The sequence below is a fragment of the Lucilia cuprina genome, chromosome 4 (genome assembly GCF_022045245.1).
Source record: "Lucilia cuprina isolate Lc7/37 chromosome 4, ASM2204524v1, whole genome shotgun sequence".
Taxonomy (NCBI): Eukaryota; Metazoa; Arthropoda; class Insecta; order Diptera; family Calliphoridae; genus Lucilia; species Lucilia cuprina.
In genome coordinates this window covers 64,755,676-64,775,173 of record NC_060952.1, presented here as the reverse complement: position 1 = coordinate 64,775,173, position 19,498 = coordinate 64,755,676, and the positions used below count along the sequence as shown (strand labels likewise).

Here is a 19,498-nt window from a genome sequence, read left to right as displayed (position 1 = left end):
GAAAATGACTTGAAGGTCAAAATTCACCTAAACCTTGTGCGGAAGGTACAGGTCGCAATTTTCAAGATAATTGGATGAAATTTGGCACACACTCTTTTGGCCCATAATTAGTTAAATGTTTTGTTATGTCAATAAATGTCATCGAAACTTAGTTTTATAGAACTTTTAATGACAATCCAGATTTTTGTAATGATCGGGCCTCATACAAACTCCCTTCAGAAAATGACTTGAAGGTCAAAATTCACCTATAATCAGTAATAACACTTTTAAGTTCTACATAAATAACTTTGAAGTAGACGTGAATTCCCTACCAACATTTATAAGGATTAGGCCATATTTTCCACTACTCCCCTTTGCGCCCTCTTGAAAAAAAAAATCTCTTTTTATTGCAAAAATAAGTAAAAATATTCCGGAATATTCCATATGGACGGCTATACCTGACTATACTTGTTTAAACATATGATTGAAAATGTAAACAAATGAAAAAAGTAGGAAAATAAAACAAATATGGCAAATTGTTATGAATATCAATTATTTATTAAACACATGCAGTTTTCTTTTGCTAATGTTTATTTAAATATGATAATCAGCATTTTTAACATACTGACCGGTGTAGGGTATCATATGGTCAGCTATACCCGACTATACAATCATACTTGTTAAAACATATGATTGAAAATGTAAACACAAGAAAAAAGAAGGAAAATAAAACAAATGTGGTTGTATTTAATTTATGGATGAAAAACTAATTTTCTGAAAGAGGCTTTATATGGGGGCTAAAGGCAAATATGGACCAAGCATGATAAAATTTTGTGAATATATTTATAGTTACATAATATTTTATTCTGCTGAATTTCATCGCGATATTTGTGTTTATAAGTTAATTTGGGACATTCAAGTAATTTTCTGAGGGGGACTTTGTATGAGAGCTAGGGTCTGAAGGGGACTTTGTATGGGAGCTAGGGTCAGTTGGGGCCCGATATTTATGAAATTTGGCAGGGTCATCAACATTTCTATAAACCTGTATATTTAACATAATTATGAGCTCAGAAGCCCATTTCGGAGGGTTCTGTTCTATGGAGGCTAGGTGAAAAAATGGACCGATTTTAACTATTTTCAATAGGCTTCGTACAAATAAAACATGTGTGTCAAATTTCATCCAATTATCTTGAAAATTGCGACCTGTACCTGGCGCACAAGGTTTACATGGACAGCGAGCCAGACGGACATAGCTCAGAAAGAGATTCTAAGCCGATTGGTATACTTTATGGTAGGTCTAGGACGAAAATTTTGGTATGTTACAAACATCAGCACAAACCGAATATACCCTCCCCACTAAGGTGGTGTAGGGTATACAAATTAATTAAAAGCATCCAGTTTTTTTTTGCTCATATATATTTAAATAGATAAAAATTTTATTTTATTTAAATTTTCATTTGTTGTTTATGTATTTATCACTTTTGTTTATAATTGAAAACTTCATAAATAGTATACAACTAGCGATTTTCGTTGACGCTGTAGCGTTTTAAATTTCAAAATATTAAAAACCAAAAAAAAGTATATTAACATATAATCTTGGTTTTAAATGTATTTTACATAGTTAAAGTTCTTTGTAATTTCGACTTTATTTTTCTCTTAATAAATTATCGATTTTTTTTACTAGAATATTGGCACTACTAGTCAGCTGTATAAAATCATTGCTGGATAATATTGAGTTAAACAAATTTCAAAATAATCTTAAAAAAATCTAAAATGGACCAAACCACATTATTTTTTATTTTTCCTGTATATACTAAAAATTTTGACAACTTTCTATTTCGATTAAAAGCGAAAATAATATGCCTCTCCAACCACTAAAAATTATCTTGTGGACCAAAAATATTCTACAAAAATTAAAATGATTTTTCCCTTAATCAGCGCAAAATTACGGAATTTTAAAGACACATTTCGAAAAAAATAAAATATGTACATTAGAGTGCTCCAAAAAAACTAAGTTTCGAATTTTGCCAACCCCCCCCCCCTTAATTGTTCTACGGGTTATAAAAATAAGTCGTGCAAAAATTTAGATCAATAGGACTACGTTAACTGGTGCCGCAACGGCTCTGGAGTTTGAAGACGCATTTACAAGGGGAAAATATGCTTTATTTTCAGTTTTCACAAAAGTTTAAGTTTTGTGATAATCTACCTAAAAATAGAAACAATTTCGACTAGCTTCCATCAGAAATTGCAAATATTACAAAATTGACCTTTGACCTTTAAAGTTTATGGGTTAATGGCGTCCAAATTGCACGAAACTCTTGATTTTTATTTAGAAATATGTGGACTAATAAATTTACAAAAGGTTCCATTTAAAATACACAACAATATAATAAAAAGGCTAATTTTGCAAAATATTACATAAAAATTGTCGAAATCCGCTGAATTCAAATTGCAGGTACAGGCAAACTAAAAGAGATATTGACCTAATTTTATTCACTAATCTAAATCTATAAATCCCTATGAGTTCTCCCAAAAATATTAAAATTCGTTTAACAAAGTATCCAAAAAACTAAAATTTGAATTTTGAAACGACCGTAAAAAATATAAAAATTTTTCGACCATAGCTGAGAACAGGTTTACGTTATTCTATAAGGACAAAAACTCATATTCAAGTAACTACAGATGTATTTTAATATTTATTAGAATATTTTCAAAAATATGTTTATTTTTATACCCGTCACCTTCGTGAGAAGGGTATATATAAGTTTGTCATTCCGTTTGTAATTTCTATAATATAATTTTCCGATCCTATAAAGTATATATATTCTGGATCCTTATAGATAGCGGAGTCGATTAAGCTATGTCCGTCTGTCTGTTGAAATCAGTTTTTAGGGGACCCCACATATCGGCGAGATCCGAATCTTCAATAATTCTATTAGACATGCTTTCGAGAAGATCGCTATTTAAAATCAGCAAAATCGGTCGGTAAATAACGGAGATATGAGCAAAAATCCGAGACAACCTCTGAAAATTTCATCAAAAAATGTCAAAAAACTCAAATTGCAGGTACAGGCAAACTATAAGAGATATTGACCTAATTTTATTCACTAATCTAAATCTATAAATCCCTATGAGTTCTCCCAAAAATATTAAAATTTGTTTAACAAAGTATCCAAAAAACTAAAATTTGAATTTTGAAACGACCGTTAAAAATATCAAAATTTTTCGACCATAGCTGAGAACAGGTTTACGTTATTCTATAAGGACAAAAACTCATATTCAAGTAACTACAGATGTATTTTAATATTTATTAGAATATTTTCAAAAATATGTTTATTTTTATACCCGTCACCTTCGTGAGAAGGGTATATATAAGTTTGTCATTCCGTTTGTAATTTCTATAATATAATTTTCCGACCCTATAAAGTATATATATTCTGGATCCTTATAGATAGCGGAGTCGATTAAGCTATGTCCGTCTGCCTGTCCGTCTGTCTGTTGAAATCAGTTTTTAGGGGACCCCACATATCGGCGAGATCCGAATCTTCAATAATTCTATTAGACATGCTTTCGAGAAGATCGCTATTTAAAATCAGCAAAATCGGTCGGTAAATAACGGAGATATGAGCAAAAATCCGTGACAACCTCTGAAAATTTCATCAAAAAATGTCAACAACAACACTGTATATAGAAAAAGATGTACACGTGTGTGTGCAGATGTATTTGGTTTTATTCAGCTGTGTATTTTTTTGTATGTTTGGAATCCAAACATAAAAAAATACACAGCAAAAAAATATGATTTGAATTTTTTGTTAAAATAAAATAATTTTCCTTTTTATTTTGCAAATATATTGTTTAATGAATAGAAAAAAGTATTTAAAACGTTTTCAATTATATGAGAGTAGATTGTGAGTTATTGTACAATAATTTTTATGCGAATAATGTAAGTTTAAAATTTAAAACTAACACAAATTTTTTCCAAGTGCTTTTTAAAACAATTTTTTTACGATAAACAAAAACAAAATCTACGTCTCGTCAATGTTTACCAGCAACGAATACGAAAGTGTTGTTGTTTTACTCTTGCTTGTATACTGTCAAGAACAACAACAACGTATTGCTAGTGTTAAGCGCATATAAGTGTATAGAAAACGCACTGTCTATAGCTAAGCGCATTTACAAAAACAAAAGAGTACCAAGCGCATAGGGCTTGGGCACCCTTGGTTTGGATGCTGTTGGCGTCATTGCATTGTTATTTTTGTTTTTCTGTGTTTTTCGTTATGTATGTTTAGATGTCTTTTTGTTTAGATGCCTTGTGTATTTTGTGTTTTATTTCGTTTAGCGTTGTTGTTGTTCTTTTTGTTTAGCTTTTGATGTAATAATGTAGTCGGGAAAAAATTTTAAATTTATAAAAGATGTTTAAAATACACTATGGTGAAGGGTATATAAGATTCGGCACAGCCGAATATAGCACTCTTACTTGTTTAGTTTCAATTATTATGGGGTCTTTAATTAAGAATAAAACAAAATGGTAAGAAGTATTGAGAAAAATATAATAAATCTAAATTAGTCCAATTTCTTGGGAAACATTTGCCATTAATTACTTTTTACAAAATCTGCCCGTAATAATAAAATAAGTAATACAATTGTTTTATTAGAATATTTTCAAAAATATGTTTATTTTTTATCACATTTCGAATTCAAGTGCTATGAGACACGATAATGGCCTGAGGAATTTTTTATAACTTTTACATTTTTCAACCAATTTTTGTGTTTTTTATCTTTTTGTAACGCTAATTCTGTGTACATTAATATTCTTTGACAATAAAGTGCAAAACAAATTGTTTAATGACAAAACTTTTATGAAAACTGAAAAAAATTGCATATTTTTCCCTTGTAAATGCATCTTCAAACTTCAGAGCCGTTGCGGCAACAGTTAACGTAATCCTATTGTAATTCAAATACAAATTTATATATTTACAATATCTTACATATTAGAGATGCCAAGCAAAGTACTTAAGCAAGTTCGCCAATTTATATTATCTATGAAAAAATTTGAATAATAAAACAGTTTCCGAGATACACGGAATTTTGTATTTAATTAATTTATGTGATGCAAAGCCCCCAAATAAAAAGTCTGACATTCATTCACATGAATCGGTTAAAAAAATGTCGAAATCTTGTTCGACTTAACCCCACAAAGTGATTCCCCTTTCTAGACGTTGAGATTACCAAAATTTGAGATCAATTAAAAGATGTTAACTTGTTATATTACATGCATAATTCTTGTTACTGTAAGTCAAACAAAGTTACAACAGATTTTGTCTCCAAAAACGTGACCTGATCGAGTTAGGAGCACACTTCGTATATTATGTCATAAATGTTGCTATTAGGTAAATATTTTACATTTTATTGTAAAAGAATCATAATGTACATAGATTTAGTATTTCAAAAAGATGTAAAACAGAAAAATTGGTTGAAAAATGTGAATGTTATTAAAAATTCCCCAGGCCATTAACATGTCTCAGTTCACTTTATTAGGATATGTGGGGAAAAAATTAACTTATTTTTGAAAATATTCTAATAAATGTATTTTATTACACAAAATTGTTCAATTCACAATCGATGTTGTAGCGTTGTATGCGTTGTATGTCAGCAGCTGCTACAATAGTCATAACAATGTTCTTGGTATTTTCTATGCAAAAGCTCTATACAACTCATACGACAATTTTTCATATGTTTTTCGAATGTTGTAAGAAATTTTAGTGTTGCCAACTGTTTATTTCAACATATAAACAAAAATTCAAACGATTTTAGCATAAACAAGTAGGAAAGTATAGTCGGGCATGGCCGACCATATAATACCCTACACCATGAGTATATTTTTAAAATTTTTACTTTTTATAAAATTTTTATTTTTTATAAAGAAAGTTTTATGTTGAATATTACCAATAATTCCAAAATATTTAAGCAATTTATTGATAAAAAACTAAAATTTCTAAATGAGGCTTTATATAGGTCAAATATGGGCCGATCCTCGGTTAATTTGGGAAAAGGATATATTTCTAAATAACAGTTAGTTTTGTTGAGTTTCATTGCGATACAAATGGTTACAAGTCAATTTTAGACGTTTAAGTCATTTTTTGAAGGGGGTTTGTATGGGGGCTAGGGTCAAATATAGGCCGATCCTTACGAAAATCTGCAGCGTCATTTATACTTATATAAAACTTATTTGTGCCAATTTTTAAAGAGATAGCAGAATATTTGACGTAATTATGGCATAAAAAGTTCAAATCGGGAGGTACGGTTGTATGGGGGCTAGGTGAAATAATGGACCGATTTCAACCATTTTCAATAGGCTTCGTCCCTGTGCCAAAAAACATGCTTGGTCCAAATTTCATCAAATTATCTTGAAAATTGCGGCCTGTACCTTGCGCACAAGGTTTACATGGACAGCCAGCCGGACAGACGGACAAGTCTTAATCGACTCAAAAAATGATTCTGAATCGATCGGTATACTTAAAGGTGGGAATTGGACCAATATTTTTGTATGTTACAATCATCAGCACAAATTTATAATACCCTCCCCACTATAGTGGTGTAGGGTATAAAAACGATAAAGTGGTAACACTGAAATCAAAAACAAACAGCTGTTTACAAAAACAAAAAAACTAAAATTTTATTAAAAACAGTTTATTTATTAGTTTAAAATGTGGAATAAAGAAAATAAAAGAATTGAAAATTTAAAGAAATTAATTTGGTTTATTTCGCATTTTTAATTAATTTAATATTTTTTGATTTTTTTTGACATTGTTATGTGTATTTGTTTTGATTGTTTCTTTTTTTCATTGAGAACATAAACTTATGACTTGCTGCAACGATCTGTTCACAATCACTGTTACTACAATTTATTAGGTACAATATAAAACTTGATGGTGAATTGAACAAATATATCTATATTTACTCGAATATAAGTTTTTGTCCTTAAAGATATCATGATCAAAAAACAATAATTTCAAAACTCCATTTTCAGTTTTAAAATCATTGTTAAAAAATTCAAAATTAAAATTTAATATCGGAATCATATACACATTTATGATTTTGTTATCCATTTTTAAATAAATTATACTTTATAATAAGTTTTAGTTCATCAAAATTTGTCGTGCGTTACCTTACATGCTCAGGTAATTCATCTAAATTTCGCTTTTATCACATAAACTTTCAGATCACTTTATAAATGATGTAACCAGCAACTAAAAAGTGAATTTTAACTACCTTAATACACATTTCTATACCTGAAACAACAAAAATACGTATGTATACATAGATATGTAAATAAGATATTTTTTATGAAACAAATAGTTTAAAAACATATAAATTGAGACAACCAATATGAAAATGTTGAAAGTAAATCTGTCAACTTTAAAAGGAAATGTTGTCTGATCTAGTTAAGTGAAAAACAAAATATTTCTATCATTGAAATATAAAGAGTAGTCGTACACGCCGTCTATGTGCAAACCTAAAAGAAACATTAAAATAATTTCGCACGTGACCGATATGTCACAACCAATTACGAATGGTGTACAAAACACATGGAACTTAATTTATTGAGTTTCATAGGACTGTAATTTGTACAGGATTTTCGGAAGTGAATTTTATATGTCAGCTTTCTATGGGATTTTTCCAATTACGGCACTGTATACACATTTAATTGTGTTTCGATTATAGTTAAAAAGTACCATTAACCAATCGTTATGTTTTAAGTACGACTATAAAAAATATCTATTTGTACATAATTTTATCTTGATGTCATTAATTTATATTAATGCCTTAAACATTTTTTGAAGTAAAATTTAACAAACACATAAGATCCACTTCAGAAAAGTTGTTTGGCTCATACATAAGTATGTACGTATATACTTTTAATGTACGTTCAGAATTAACAAATATTTGATGAAAAGCACGTAACCACTAATTTCTGTAAATTTATTTCTGATTCTGCATGATTTTTGTAATTGCAAATATCGTCGAAACAAATATAAAATACGTTCTGAACTGATGTCGTCAAAGTATACTATGTTTGTGCAAATAAATATATATATTTAAAGGAAATCAAAATGTAGATTCTTAGGGGTCACGTCATTTCTGTCAATTATTTGATAGTTGTGAACGTAGTTTTATGTATACGATGTAGGTTATCACATAGTTAGGCTTTCTTAATTATTTTTATTTTACATATTATATTTGAAATACGTGTAATTCTTATAAATAATTTTTAATTTATATTTTTCTTTATTATTAGGATGGATTTTTTGAAAATAAATAATTCGTTAGTTTTAAACAAATTTTATCAAGTTTATATATTTGAGAAGATGGAGCATATAATGGGAGATGGTGATTTGATTATTAATATGTACAAACTTTGTGGTATAATTATTGGTGTTGCTATATTGTATTGGTTGTTTTACATACCATGCAACTGGAAGAAGGTAAGTACGTAATTTAAATGTATGCTAACGCTCAAAGGCAATTTTATATACATAAACATAAATTACAAGTTAATTTAAACTTTGATAAAAGTGCTACCAATTCAAAAATACATATTTGAATGTGTTGGTGTCAAATAAAAAAATATTTAAAAATAAAATTAAAATTAAAAAAATTAGGAAATAAACTGAATTTTCTAAGAAATTTTAAATAATTTCAGCATATGCACTATATCTCGAAAACTACTTTGCTAAGGAGAAGTTATCGGCCAATTTTCATTTAGCTATCTAAAATTCTGCAGCAAACCCCTTATTCTCCTGGGATTATTTCAAAGTAAGCAATAAAATAATTATTACCTGGCGTCTCCTCACAGAAAAAACAGCTAAATCTGATGTTTGTAACACACAAAAATATTGGTCCTATACCCTCCTTAAAATATACCGATCGATTCAGAATCAATTTTTCCGTCCGGCTGCTGTCCATGTAAACCTTGTGCGCAAGGTACATGCCGCCATTTCCAAGATAATTTGATTAAATTTGGACCAAACAGGAACAAAGCCTATTAAAATGGTTGAAATCGGTATATTATTTCACCTAGCCCCATACAACCGTAACCTCCCGATTTGGGCTTTTTATGACATAATTACGTCAAATATACTAACATCTCTCTAAAATTGGCACAAATAAGTTTTATATAAGTAAAAATGACAATGCAGATTTTCGTAATGATCGGCTCTTATTTGACCCTAGACCAAGATTTCATTAAAATCTACTGAAAATCTAATAGTTTTTAGCGATGCAACTCTATTTTTCCATAAATAATACTAAAACATACGACGCTACACAAGAAGTTTCTAGTTTTTCATATCACATACTTTTTCAAGAAATATTAGATAAAATGAAATCTTCCAAAATGTCAAGAAGAGTAAGTGTAAACGATCTAGATTTATAAAGATATTTCAAATGAAATCTAGTAGATTTCGTGCATGTATAAATGGGGTATAAAACGTTAAAAATTTACTTGTAACCATTTGTATCGCAATGACTGTTATTTAAAAATATATCCTTTTCCCTATACTCCTATATAAAGCCGCATTTAGAAAATTAGTTTTTTTATCAATAAGTTGCTTAAATACTTTGAAATTAAGGTAAAATTCAAAGTTTCTATATGAAATATAACAATTTTTAAAATATACTCATGGTGTAGGGTAAAGTATAACAAGTAGTCCGACTCTTTGACAGCAGTACCTAACTCTAAGCATGTATTAGTGAAAAAAGTACATAACTCTAAATATGTGTTAGTAACAAAAATGTATATGTATTGGTGTATTCCAAACACACAGAGTTTTATAAAAAAGTTAAAATTTTAAATTTGTTCGAATTTTCAATACCAAAAATTTAAACTCTGTTTGAAAATTTAAATTCAAATACAAAAATGAAATGTCAATAATTAGAAAAAAATACTTTTTTCCAGTTTAGGAAAATTAAACAAAATTTTGTATGAAAAGTGAGATAAAAATTTTTAAAAAATTACAGAATTTTTGTGCACAACCGTAATTTCAAGTACAATCCTTAAAAGTGGCCAAAAAAGTTTTGACAAGTTTAAATTTCTCACAAGAGAGAGTAATTTCCTGTATATGAGAGTCGGACTACTTTTTATACTTTGGTGTAGGGTATTATATGGTCGGTCTCGATCGACTATAATTTATTACTTGTTTTCCAATTATGTTTATGCAATTGTAAATATTAGCTATTAATTGTGAAAAATTGTTTCTGTTTTTATTTACAAAACTAATTACAAACAGTGTTGCCAACTTAGTGCTTGTAGCACTATTTGCGGTGCTTTTTGGTGTGCCAAACGCGGAAAATTTTGCTCATGGTGCCTTTCTTCAAAAAGGCACTAAAGTGGTGCTTTCTAATTTTATGACAGTGCATTTAGTGCTTTTTATACCCAACATATACCCAAGATGAGTGGGGTATATTGATTTTGTCACTCCGTTTGTAACACATTGGTCGTATATATTTTGGGTCCTTATTAAATTCTAAGGCGATCTAACCATGTCCATCCGTCTGTTCATCTGTCCGTCCGTCTGTCTGTTGAAAGCACGATAGGGTTAGAACGTAAAGAGCAAACGAGTTAAATTTTTCCACAAATTTTTATATGCATCAAAATTTCTCTACCAAATGACATTAATACTCATTACCGACTTAAAAATATTCGACATAAATATGTTTTATATAAGCCAAAATCTCTCTAGCAAATTTTACGGCAATCGGTCCATAATTGACCCTACCCCCACATATGGTCACCTTCAAAAATTGATTTTAACGCTCATTACTGACTTAAAAATACGTGTTTAGCGGAGAAATTCAAAATAAACTACTTTTATACAAATGTAATCTTCCTACCGAATTTAATTCGGATTTATCGGTAACGTAACCTACCCCCTATTAAGGTCCCCTTAAAAATATGAGTACAGCGATGAAAATTGACAAAAAATAAGTTTTATATAATTTTTTTAAACAATTGAATCTATCCCTCATATATAAAGCCTCCATGATTACTTCATCGTTGTACTCGCAATAAAAAGATTTTTATTATAATTCTTTATGCCGAATTTTATGACGATTGGTCTATAACTGACCAACAAAACAAAATCTATGTACAAAATGTACAAAAGCAAATATTCTTCAATAACAAAAAAAAAAAAAACAAAATATTCAAAATACTTTAAAATAAGTTATGTTATTCACTATCAGTGAAATTAACAATTTTTCCAGAACTCAAAAAACTTAAAAAAATAATTATATATATATATATATATATATATATATATTATATTATATATATATATATATATATATATATATATATATATATATATTATATATATATATATATATATATTTTGCAAAAAAAATATATTTCATAAGTTTTGTAAAATTTTACAATTTGGGTGTGGGTACATCGGTTGGCCAGTTGGTAGTGTGCCTGTCAGTTTGAATGTTTAATGACATTTTACTATTTTTAAAATTCTCATCTTATTTATCTAATATTCATCAAACATTAGTTTTAGTTCTTACGTTACTAAAAATCTAACTCACACCGGTGAAAGACTTTAGTATGACGCATGTTTTGTTTTGCAGCCCAATGTTCTAAAAAACGAATTTTGGAGTCTTGTAGGAAATGAGCGAAATAATGTGCAATTTTTATTAAAATAAACAATATTTGACTGAAAAAACGTTAGTGCCTTTTAACCCATTTTCAGTTAGAAAATTACGCTTTTTTACCCCTTTTTAATTTTTTTGCGCGCGTTTTGCTTGACCAATGTTGGCAACACTGATTACAAACAACCTATGCATGTTTCCATTCTCGCAATTGGCGAACCCTAAAATGGTTTAGATCAGTCCGTTATTTCACCTAGTTCCTATACAACTGTACCCCCGAATAGGGCTTGTAAACATTGTAATCAAACTACAGGTCGCAATTTTGCAGATAATTCAATGAAATTTGGCACATGATCTCTATTATACCGTAGACGAAGTCTATTGAAAATGGTTAACATCGGTACATTATTTCACCTAACCCCCATACAACTGAACCCTCGAATAGAGCTTGTAATCAAACTACAGGTCGCAATTTTGGAGATAATTCAATGAAATTTGGCACATGATCTTTTATGGTTCTGTAGACGAAGCCTATTGAAAATAGTTAACATCGGTCCATTATTTCACCTAGGCCCCATAGAACTGAACCCGACCAAACCAAATAGGGCTTTTAAGTTCATTATGTATAATATACTCGTATCTCGACAAAAAGATGCAAAACCAAGTTATATACTAGTCTTGAACTTTATAATTATAAGGCCTCACAGGGCCCATCTAAAAAGCCCCCATCAAAATTTTACTTAAATATCCACAGTTTTATTAAACAGTAAATTGCTTTAGTATATTTGAGGCAAGGTACAATTCAACTTATATGCTTTATTATGAAAACTAAATGACATTTTATTCATATACAGGTGTAGGGTATTATATGGTCGGGTTCGCCCGACTATAACTTCTTACTTGTTTCAATATGAAATGGATTTTGAAATTAAAGTAAAATTTTAAAATTTTTGTTTTTCATTTATTTATTTTTTGTTTTGTAAATTTTTTACTTTCATTTGTCAGAAATTTATGTAGCCCAATGAGCTAGTAAAATTTTATTCACCTCATATCTATCAAGAATTTACTTTTAACCATAGTAGAAAAATAGAAGGTAGTGTCAAAATCTCATTATACCCTTCACTTTCGTGAGAAAGGTATATATACATAAGTTTGTCATTCCGTTTGTAATTTCTATAATATAATTTTTGACCATATAAAGTATATATATTCTGGATCCTTATAGATAGCGGAGTCGATTAAGCCATGTCCGTCTGTCTGTTGAAATCAGTTTTTAGAGGACCTCAGATATCGGCGAGATCCGAATCTTCAATAATTCTGTTAGACATGCTTTCGAGAAGATCGCTATTTAAAATCAGCAAAATCGGTCAGTAAATAACGCAGATATGAGCAAAAATCCGAGACAACATCTGAAAATTTTATAAAAAGATGTCATATTTTTTTATCATGCTTTGTTAAATAAGCAACAACAACACTGTATATTAGAAAACGATGTACACGTGTGTGTAGATGTATGTATATGGTGTTATTCAGCTGTGTGTTTTTGTTTAGTGAATTTTCTTCGTATATTTGGATGTAGGTTGGTTTTATTGCGTTGTTTATATTGTTTTTCTGTGTTTTTTCGTTATGTATGTTTAGTTAGATGTCTGTTGGTTTTGATGCCTTGCGTATTTTGTTTTTTATTTCGTTTAGCGTTGTTGTTGTTCATTTTGTTTTGCTTTTGGTGTAATAATAATGTAGTCGGGAAAAAATTTATAAAACTAATATGTTTAAAATACACTATGGTAAAAGGTATATTAGATTTGGCACAGCCGAATATAGCACTCTTACTTGTTATTTTTTAAATTCTTTATCTGACATGCCTTATTATTTTGATGTTTTCGTTAAATTAGTGATACCATATATAATTTAATTTTTTCCATTTTATAATGAAATTTCTATATACATATGCTTTGAAGTTTATATAAAAAATTTATAAAAATAATTTCAGTTCAGTTTGAAAATATTATAAAAATTGTTCTTTTGAAATAAAATTATATATATATCAAAATCATAGAAAACTAATTTTTAACTTTGATTTTTAATTTTGAACTGCGAAAATACGAAACACTTCTGCAAAAATTCCAATGTATGATTTTTTAATGTTCCTATATTACTATGGTTTATTCAGATCATTTCTATAAAAGTGATATTGCAATCAATTCAAAACGTACAAGATTGGATAGAGATGCTATCCCAATGACTACTAGGTATGTACATGAATTGGTAAGGAGTTTTGTAATATCTATCTTAAAAATACAATTTATTAAGCAAAATCTGCTATGTTTTGGTTTACATCTCAAATCATTACCAATATGTGTAGAGGAAATTAGTTATTTAATTAAATTCCTTTAATATAACAAACATTTTATTTAGATAAACTAAGTACACATTTTTTGTGAAATATTTCTTGAAATCCATTATTATTCTTAACATGTGACAACTCTGTATATAAAGTTTAAAATAAGGAAAACATCAAAAAACATTTTTTAAATTTAATTTTTTTTGATTGAGACTACCTTCTTTATTTCTACTATGCTTTTAACAGTAAATGATGAAACATAACTGGGGCATAGCGCTTTTTGCCATACAAATTGGCATTTTTTGAAGTCGTAGAATGCGCTTGTAAAAATAGATTTTATTTTATTTTGAGAGTGTTTATTTTTATGCTCACATTTTTAGGTACTCATTCTCTCAACAGCATTACCATACTTTCAAAATATTTTCATACATTTTATAAACAAAACCATGTAAATAGGCAACGAAAAATAAAAACAAAAGAAAATAAATAGAAATATGAAAGAATTTGTAGTTACTGCCGTAGCTTTAATTATGGGCCTATGTCGTTTTGACAACGTTTTTGCTTGAAGTTACAGTCGTGTTCTGTTTCATCATTAAATTGCTATCGTTTGGCACACGTTTTGAGAAAAAAAAATTAAAAAAAAAACTACTTATTGTTGGCATAAAGAAGGATCTAGCCTACAATAGAATTCTTATATTTGTCAGTGGTTTATTAACCTTTTAATTTATAATCTTTATTACATTAATAAATACTAACATTAAAATAGTAACATAGTTAAAAGACAAAAGAAAATAGTAGTACAAAAAAATACGGAAATTTCATCAATATATTAATATAACAAATTATATTATATAATTATGGTACATATATTTTTCTTTAATAAAATAAAAATAATAAAATAGAAATATTTTGAACATATGTATATTCAATTTGTTTGGAGTATTTTTAGAAAAACTATGTTAAAACATTCATGTAGTGACTGTTAAACATTTGCACTATTTTATTGTAGTGCAAAATTTTCACTACCACTTATGGTTAGTGGTGGTGGAAAAATTTTCACTACCACAATTTTTTTTAGTGGTAGTTGATATATGTTTCACTAAAAATAGTAGAAAATCAAAATTTCGTCACTATAGTGGGATTTAGTGGAAACCTTAGTGCACAGAATATTTAATGCACTACCCCCAACTCTGAAAATTGGTTATTAAACCTATAACAAGTTTTTATGAATACACCGTATGTCGTCAAATGAACATAATTGAAACCAGGGTACGTATTGCGATCGAATTCAATTTAAAACAATCTAATTTGATATAATCTGAGTGATTGAAAAGTGACCGAGTTCGGAAGAAACTGTTCCGCCTGTTTAATACTAACTTGATGTGTCGATTTCGTTTCAGTTTCAAGTCAATTTTTTATAACATAAAAGTGCGTAAAAGTAGTATATTTCCAGTTTTGCTATAAAAATAGAGAAACTGAAAAGTATTATGATTTTATACTCTTTTATGTTATAAAAGCGACTTTATAATACATTTTTTTATTTCTCCTTTTTATACCCTCCACCACCATCAGTGGTGATAGAGGGTATATATAACTTTGTCATTCCGTGTGTAACACCAAGAAATATTCATCTGAGACCCAACAAAGTATATATATTCTGGGTCCTTATCAAATTCTGAGTCGATCTAGCTATGTCCGTCTGTCTGTGTAAAACACGCTCACGATAAAACGAAGCAATAGAATTTAATCAAATTCACCCAAAATGTTCTTTGTTTTCCTAAGTTGTTTGGTATTGAAAATGAACAGTTCACATCGGGAAAAGTTATGAATCAAAATTTAAAACAACCTCGAAAAAAATAGGCATTTTTTACAAATTCTGATGTAATTTTCTAGAAAACTATGCAAGCTAATTCCATAAAAATCGGCATACATTCGTTTCCACACAAGAGCTTAATCTCTGCGTAAAATCGCCAGAATCGGTCCACAATTTCATATACCTCCCATACAAAAGTACAAATTCCCGGAAATTTGGTTTTTTGTTAATAACTTCCGTCGTAATGTCGATATCTTCACAAAATTTTAGAAATTGAAATTTTATGACAATAGAATTTATTCAGAGGAAAACTTTTTTTGGTGGGTCCATAATTAGTCATAGCTCCAATACAAGGTCCCCTCCCGAAAATCACTTAAACGCGCATAACTCATTACTAAATTAAGATATCGATATAAAATTTGGTATAAGTATTGCTCTTATATACAAAATATTACAATGACAGCTTTTTTGGATCGGTCTATAATTGGTCATAGTTCCCATACAAGGTCCCCTCCCGAAAATCAGTTAAACTCGCATAACTCATTACTAAATTAACATATCGTTATATAATTTGGTACAAGTATTGGTCTTATATACAGAAATATTACAATGAAAGTTTTTATGGATCGGTCCATAATTGGTCATAGCTCCCATACAAGGTCCCCTCCCGAAAATCACTTAAACGCGCATAACTCATTAGTAAATCAAGATATGGATATAAAATTTGGTACAAGTATTGCTTTTATATACAGAAATATTACAATGAAAGATTTTTTTGATCGGTCCATATTTGGTCATAGCTCCCATACAAGGTCCCCTCCCGAAAATAATTTACACGCGCATAACTCATTACTAAATTAAGGTATCGATATAAAATTTGGTACAAATAATGATCTTGTATACAGAAATATTACAATGAAAGTTTTTTGGATCGGTCCATAATTGGTCATAGTTCCCATACAAGGTCCCCTACCGAAAATCACTTAAACACGCATAACACATTACTAAATTAACATATCGATATAAAATTTGGTACAAATAATGATCTTATATACGGAAATATTACAATGAAAGTTTTTATGGATCAGTCCATAATTGGTCATAGCTCCCATACAAGGTCCCCTCCCGAAAATCACTTAAACGCGCATAACTCATTAGTAAATCAAGATATCGATATAAAATTTGGTACAATTATTGCTTTTATATACTAAAATATAACCATGAAAGTTTCTTTGGATTGGTCCATATTTGGTCATAGCTCCCATACAAGGTCTTCTCCCGAAAATAACTAAAACGCACATAACTCATTACTAAATTAAAATATCCATATAAAGTTTGGCACAAGTGTTGCTCATATATAGAGAAATAATATTGTGAAATGTTTTCCCGATGGGTCCATAATTGATCATAGCTCCCACACAAGGTCCCTCTTAGAAAAAACACACATACAAGGTTCCCTTTCGAAAATCAGAAAAAACCCACATAACTCATAACCAAATATTGATATCCATACATATCATATTTGTCCATATTTGGTCATAGCTCTCATACTAGGTCCAGAAAATCACTTAGATTCACAATATTTATTACCAAGTAATGATATAGATACAGAATTCTGAAATTTTGTCTTTATATAGATAATTGGACATAGCTCCCATACAAAGTCCTTTTACGAAAATCTCTTAAACGCACATTACTTATTACCAAATTAAGCTATTGATACATAATTTTGCAAAAATATTACTTTTGTATACTTATATTTCTCCTATATTAGGTCCTGCCCCTAAAAGCGCTTTAACCGTATTTAAAGAGCATTATCAATTTGTGTTGAACAAAATTTTGTGTAGAACATAATTATATATATTTGTATTTTGAAAATCTCTAAATCTTTCACAAAATAAATCTTGGAATTGTAATAGATTTAACTTTTGGGATTTTTTGTATTAAAGACATGAGAAAACTTATTTCTACAAATATTGTATCAATTAAAAAAGTAATAACATAAAAGTAGCTGGTGGAGGGTATTTAAGATTCGGCACAGCCGAATATAGCACTCTAACTTGTTTATATTGATTTACACTCACTAATTTCTCACTGATGCTTATTATATATTACACTATGTTTTTGATATATTAAATTTTAAATTAACACAATTTATTACAAAATAACTGTGTGAAGATAAATTTGAAATTTGAATCCCAGACACAAACCTTTAAAATTAGTAAAGTCACTTTAGACAGTCATGTTAAATTAACAGATATTATATTACAGCTTTAAAAAAAATCTGTAAACTCGAGAAACGTAAATTTAAAATAATTGTGTTATGTTAAAAACTTAACAGAACTTTTGTTAAAACCTGAACATCACGATCAACATAAAATAAATAAAGTGGGTGTTAACAGTGGGCCTTTTATGTTATTTTTGTTCAATTTTCAAAAATTTACTTAAAAAAGGATTTAAGTCCTTTTAGGACTTAAAATTGGGAGTGGGCGAAAAAACAATATTGGATATCATTCCTAGTAGGAACTGAAGGAACACCTAATGGTCAAAAGTGTTAACAGTGAACCTTTTATGTTATTTTTGTTCAATTTTCAAAAAATTACTTAAAAAAGGATTTAAGTCCTTTTAGGACTTAAAATTGAGAGTGGGCGGAAAAACAATATTGGATATCATTCCTAGTAGGAACTGAAGAAACACCTAATGGTCAAAAGTGTTAACAGTGGGCCTTTTATATTATTTTTGTTCAATTTTCAAAAATTTACTTAAAAAAGGATTTAAGTCCTTTTAGGACTTAAAATTAGGAGTGGGGGAAAAAACAATACTGGATATCATTCCTATTAGAAACTGAAGGAACACCTAATGGTCAAAAGTGTTAACAGTGGACCTTTTATGTTATTTTTGTTCAATTTTCAAAAATTTACTTAAAAAAGGATTTAAGTCCTTTTAGGACTTAAAATTGAGAGTGGGCGGAAAAACAATATTGGATATCATTCCTATTAGAAACTGAAGGAACACCTAATGACCAAAAGTGTTAACAGTGGGCCCTTTCTGTAATTTTTATTATATAACAATAAATAACATTAGAAAGGATTAATGTCCTTTTTTACTTATATTCGGGAGTGGGCGGAAAAAGACTGTTAAAAATATTTCCGACTCGGGTCCAGAGCAATACTCAATGGTCAAAAGTGTTAACAGTGGGCCTTTTATGTCGTTTATTAATTTTTTTTAAATTTACTAAATAAGGGATTTAAGTCCTTTCTTTATTTAAAGTTGACAGTGGGCGGGAAAAAATATTGGAAATTACTCCTAGACGGATATGAAGGAAATCTAAATAGTCAAAATTCTTTTGAGAACCTTTATGTATTTCTTTAAATTTACTAAAAAGGATTTAAGTCATTTTTGCACTTAGAATTGGGAGTGGGGAATTCGCAGTCGGATATCAAGAAAATCTTGATGATCAAAATTGTTAACAGTGGGACTTTTAAGTCAGTTCTGTTATTTTTTGAAATTCATTAAAAAAGTAGTCCTTTTTATACCATTCACCACAATCAGTGGTGATAGAGGGTATATATATCTTTGTCATTCCGTGTGCGAGACCAAGAAATATTCAACTGAGACCCAACAATAGCCAGATCCGAAGGAATACAACCACTTTTAATTTAAAAAGAGACTTGAATCCTTTTTTTGAAAATATTTTTAGAGTTATATCAAAT

At 29.0% G+C, this 19,498-nt stretch overlaps 1 protein-coding gene across 1 annotated transcript in view; it reads right to left on the bottom strand.

The window, feature by feature from the left end:
- Positions 1-19,498, bottom strand: part of LOC111683220 (xaa-Pro aminopeptidase ApepP) — a 388,046-nt gene that overhangs the window by 25,391 nt on the left and 343,157 nt on the right. The window lies entirely within an intron of this gene.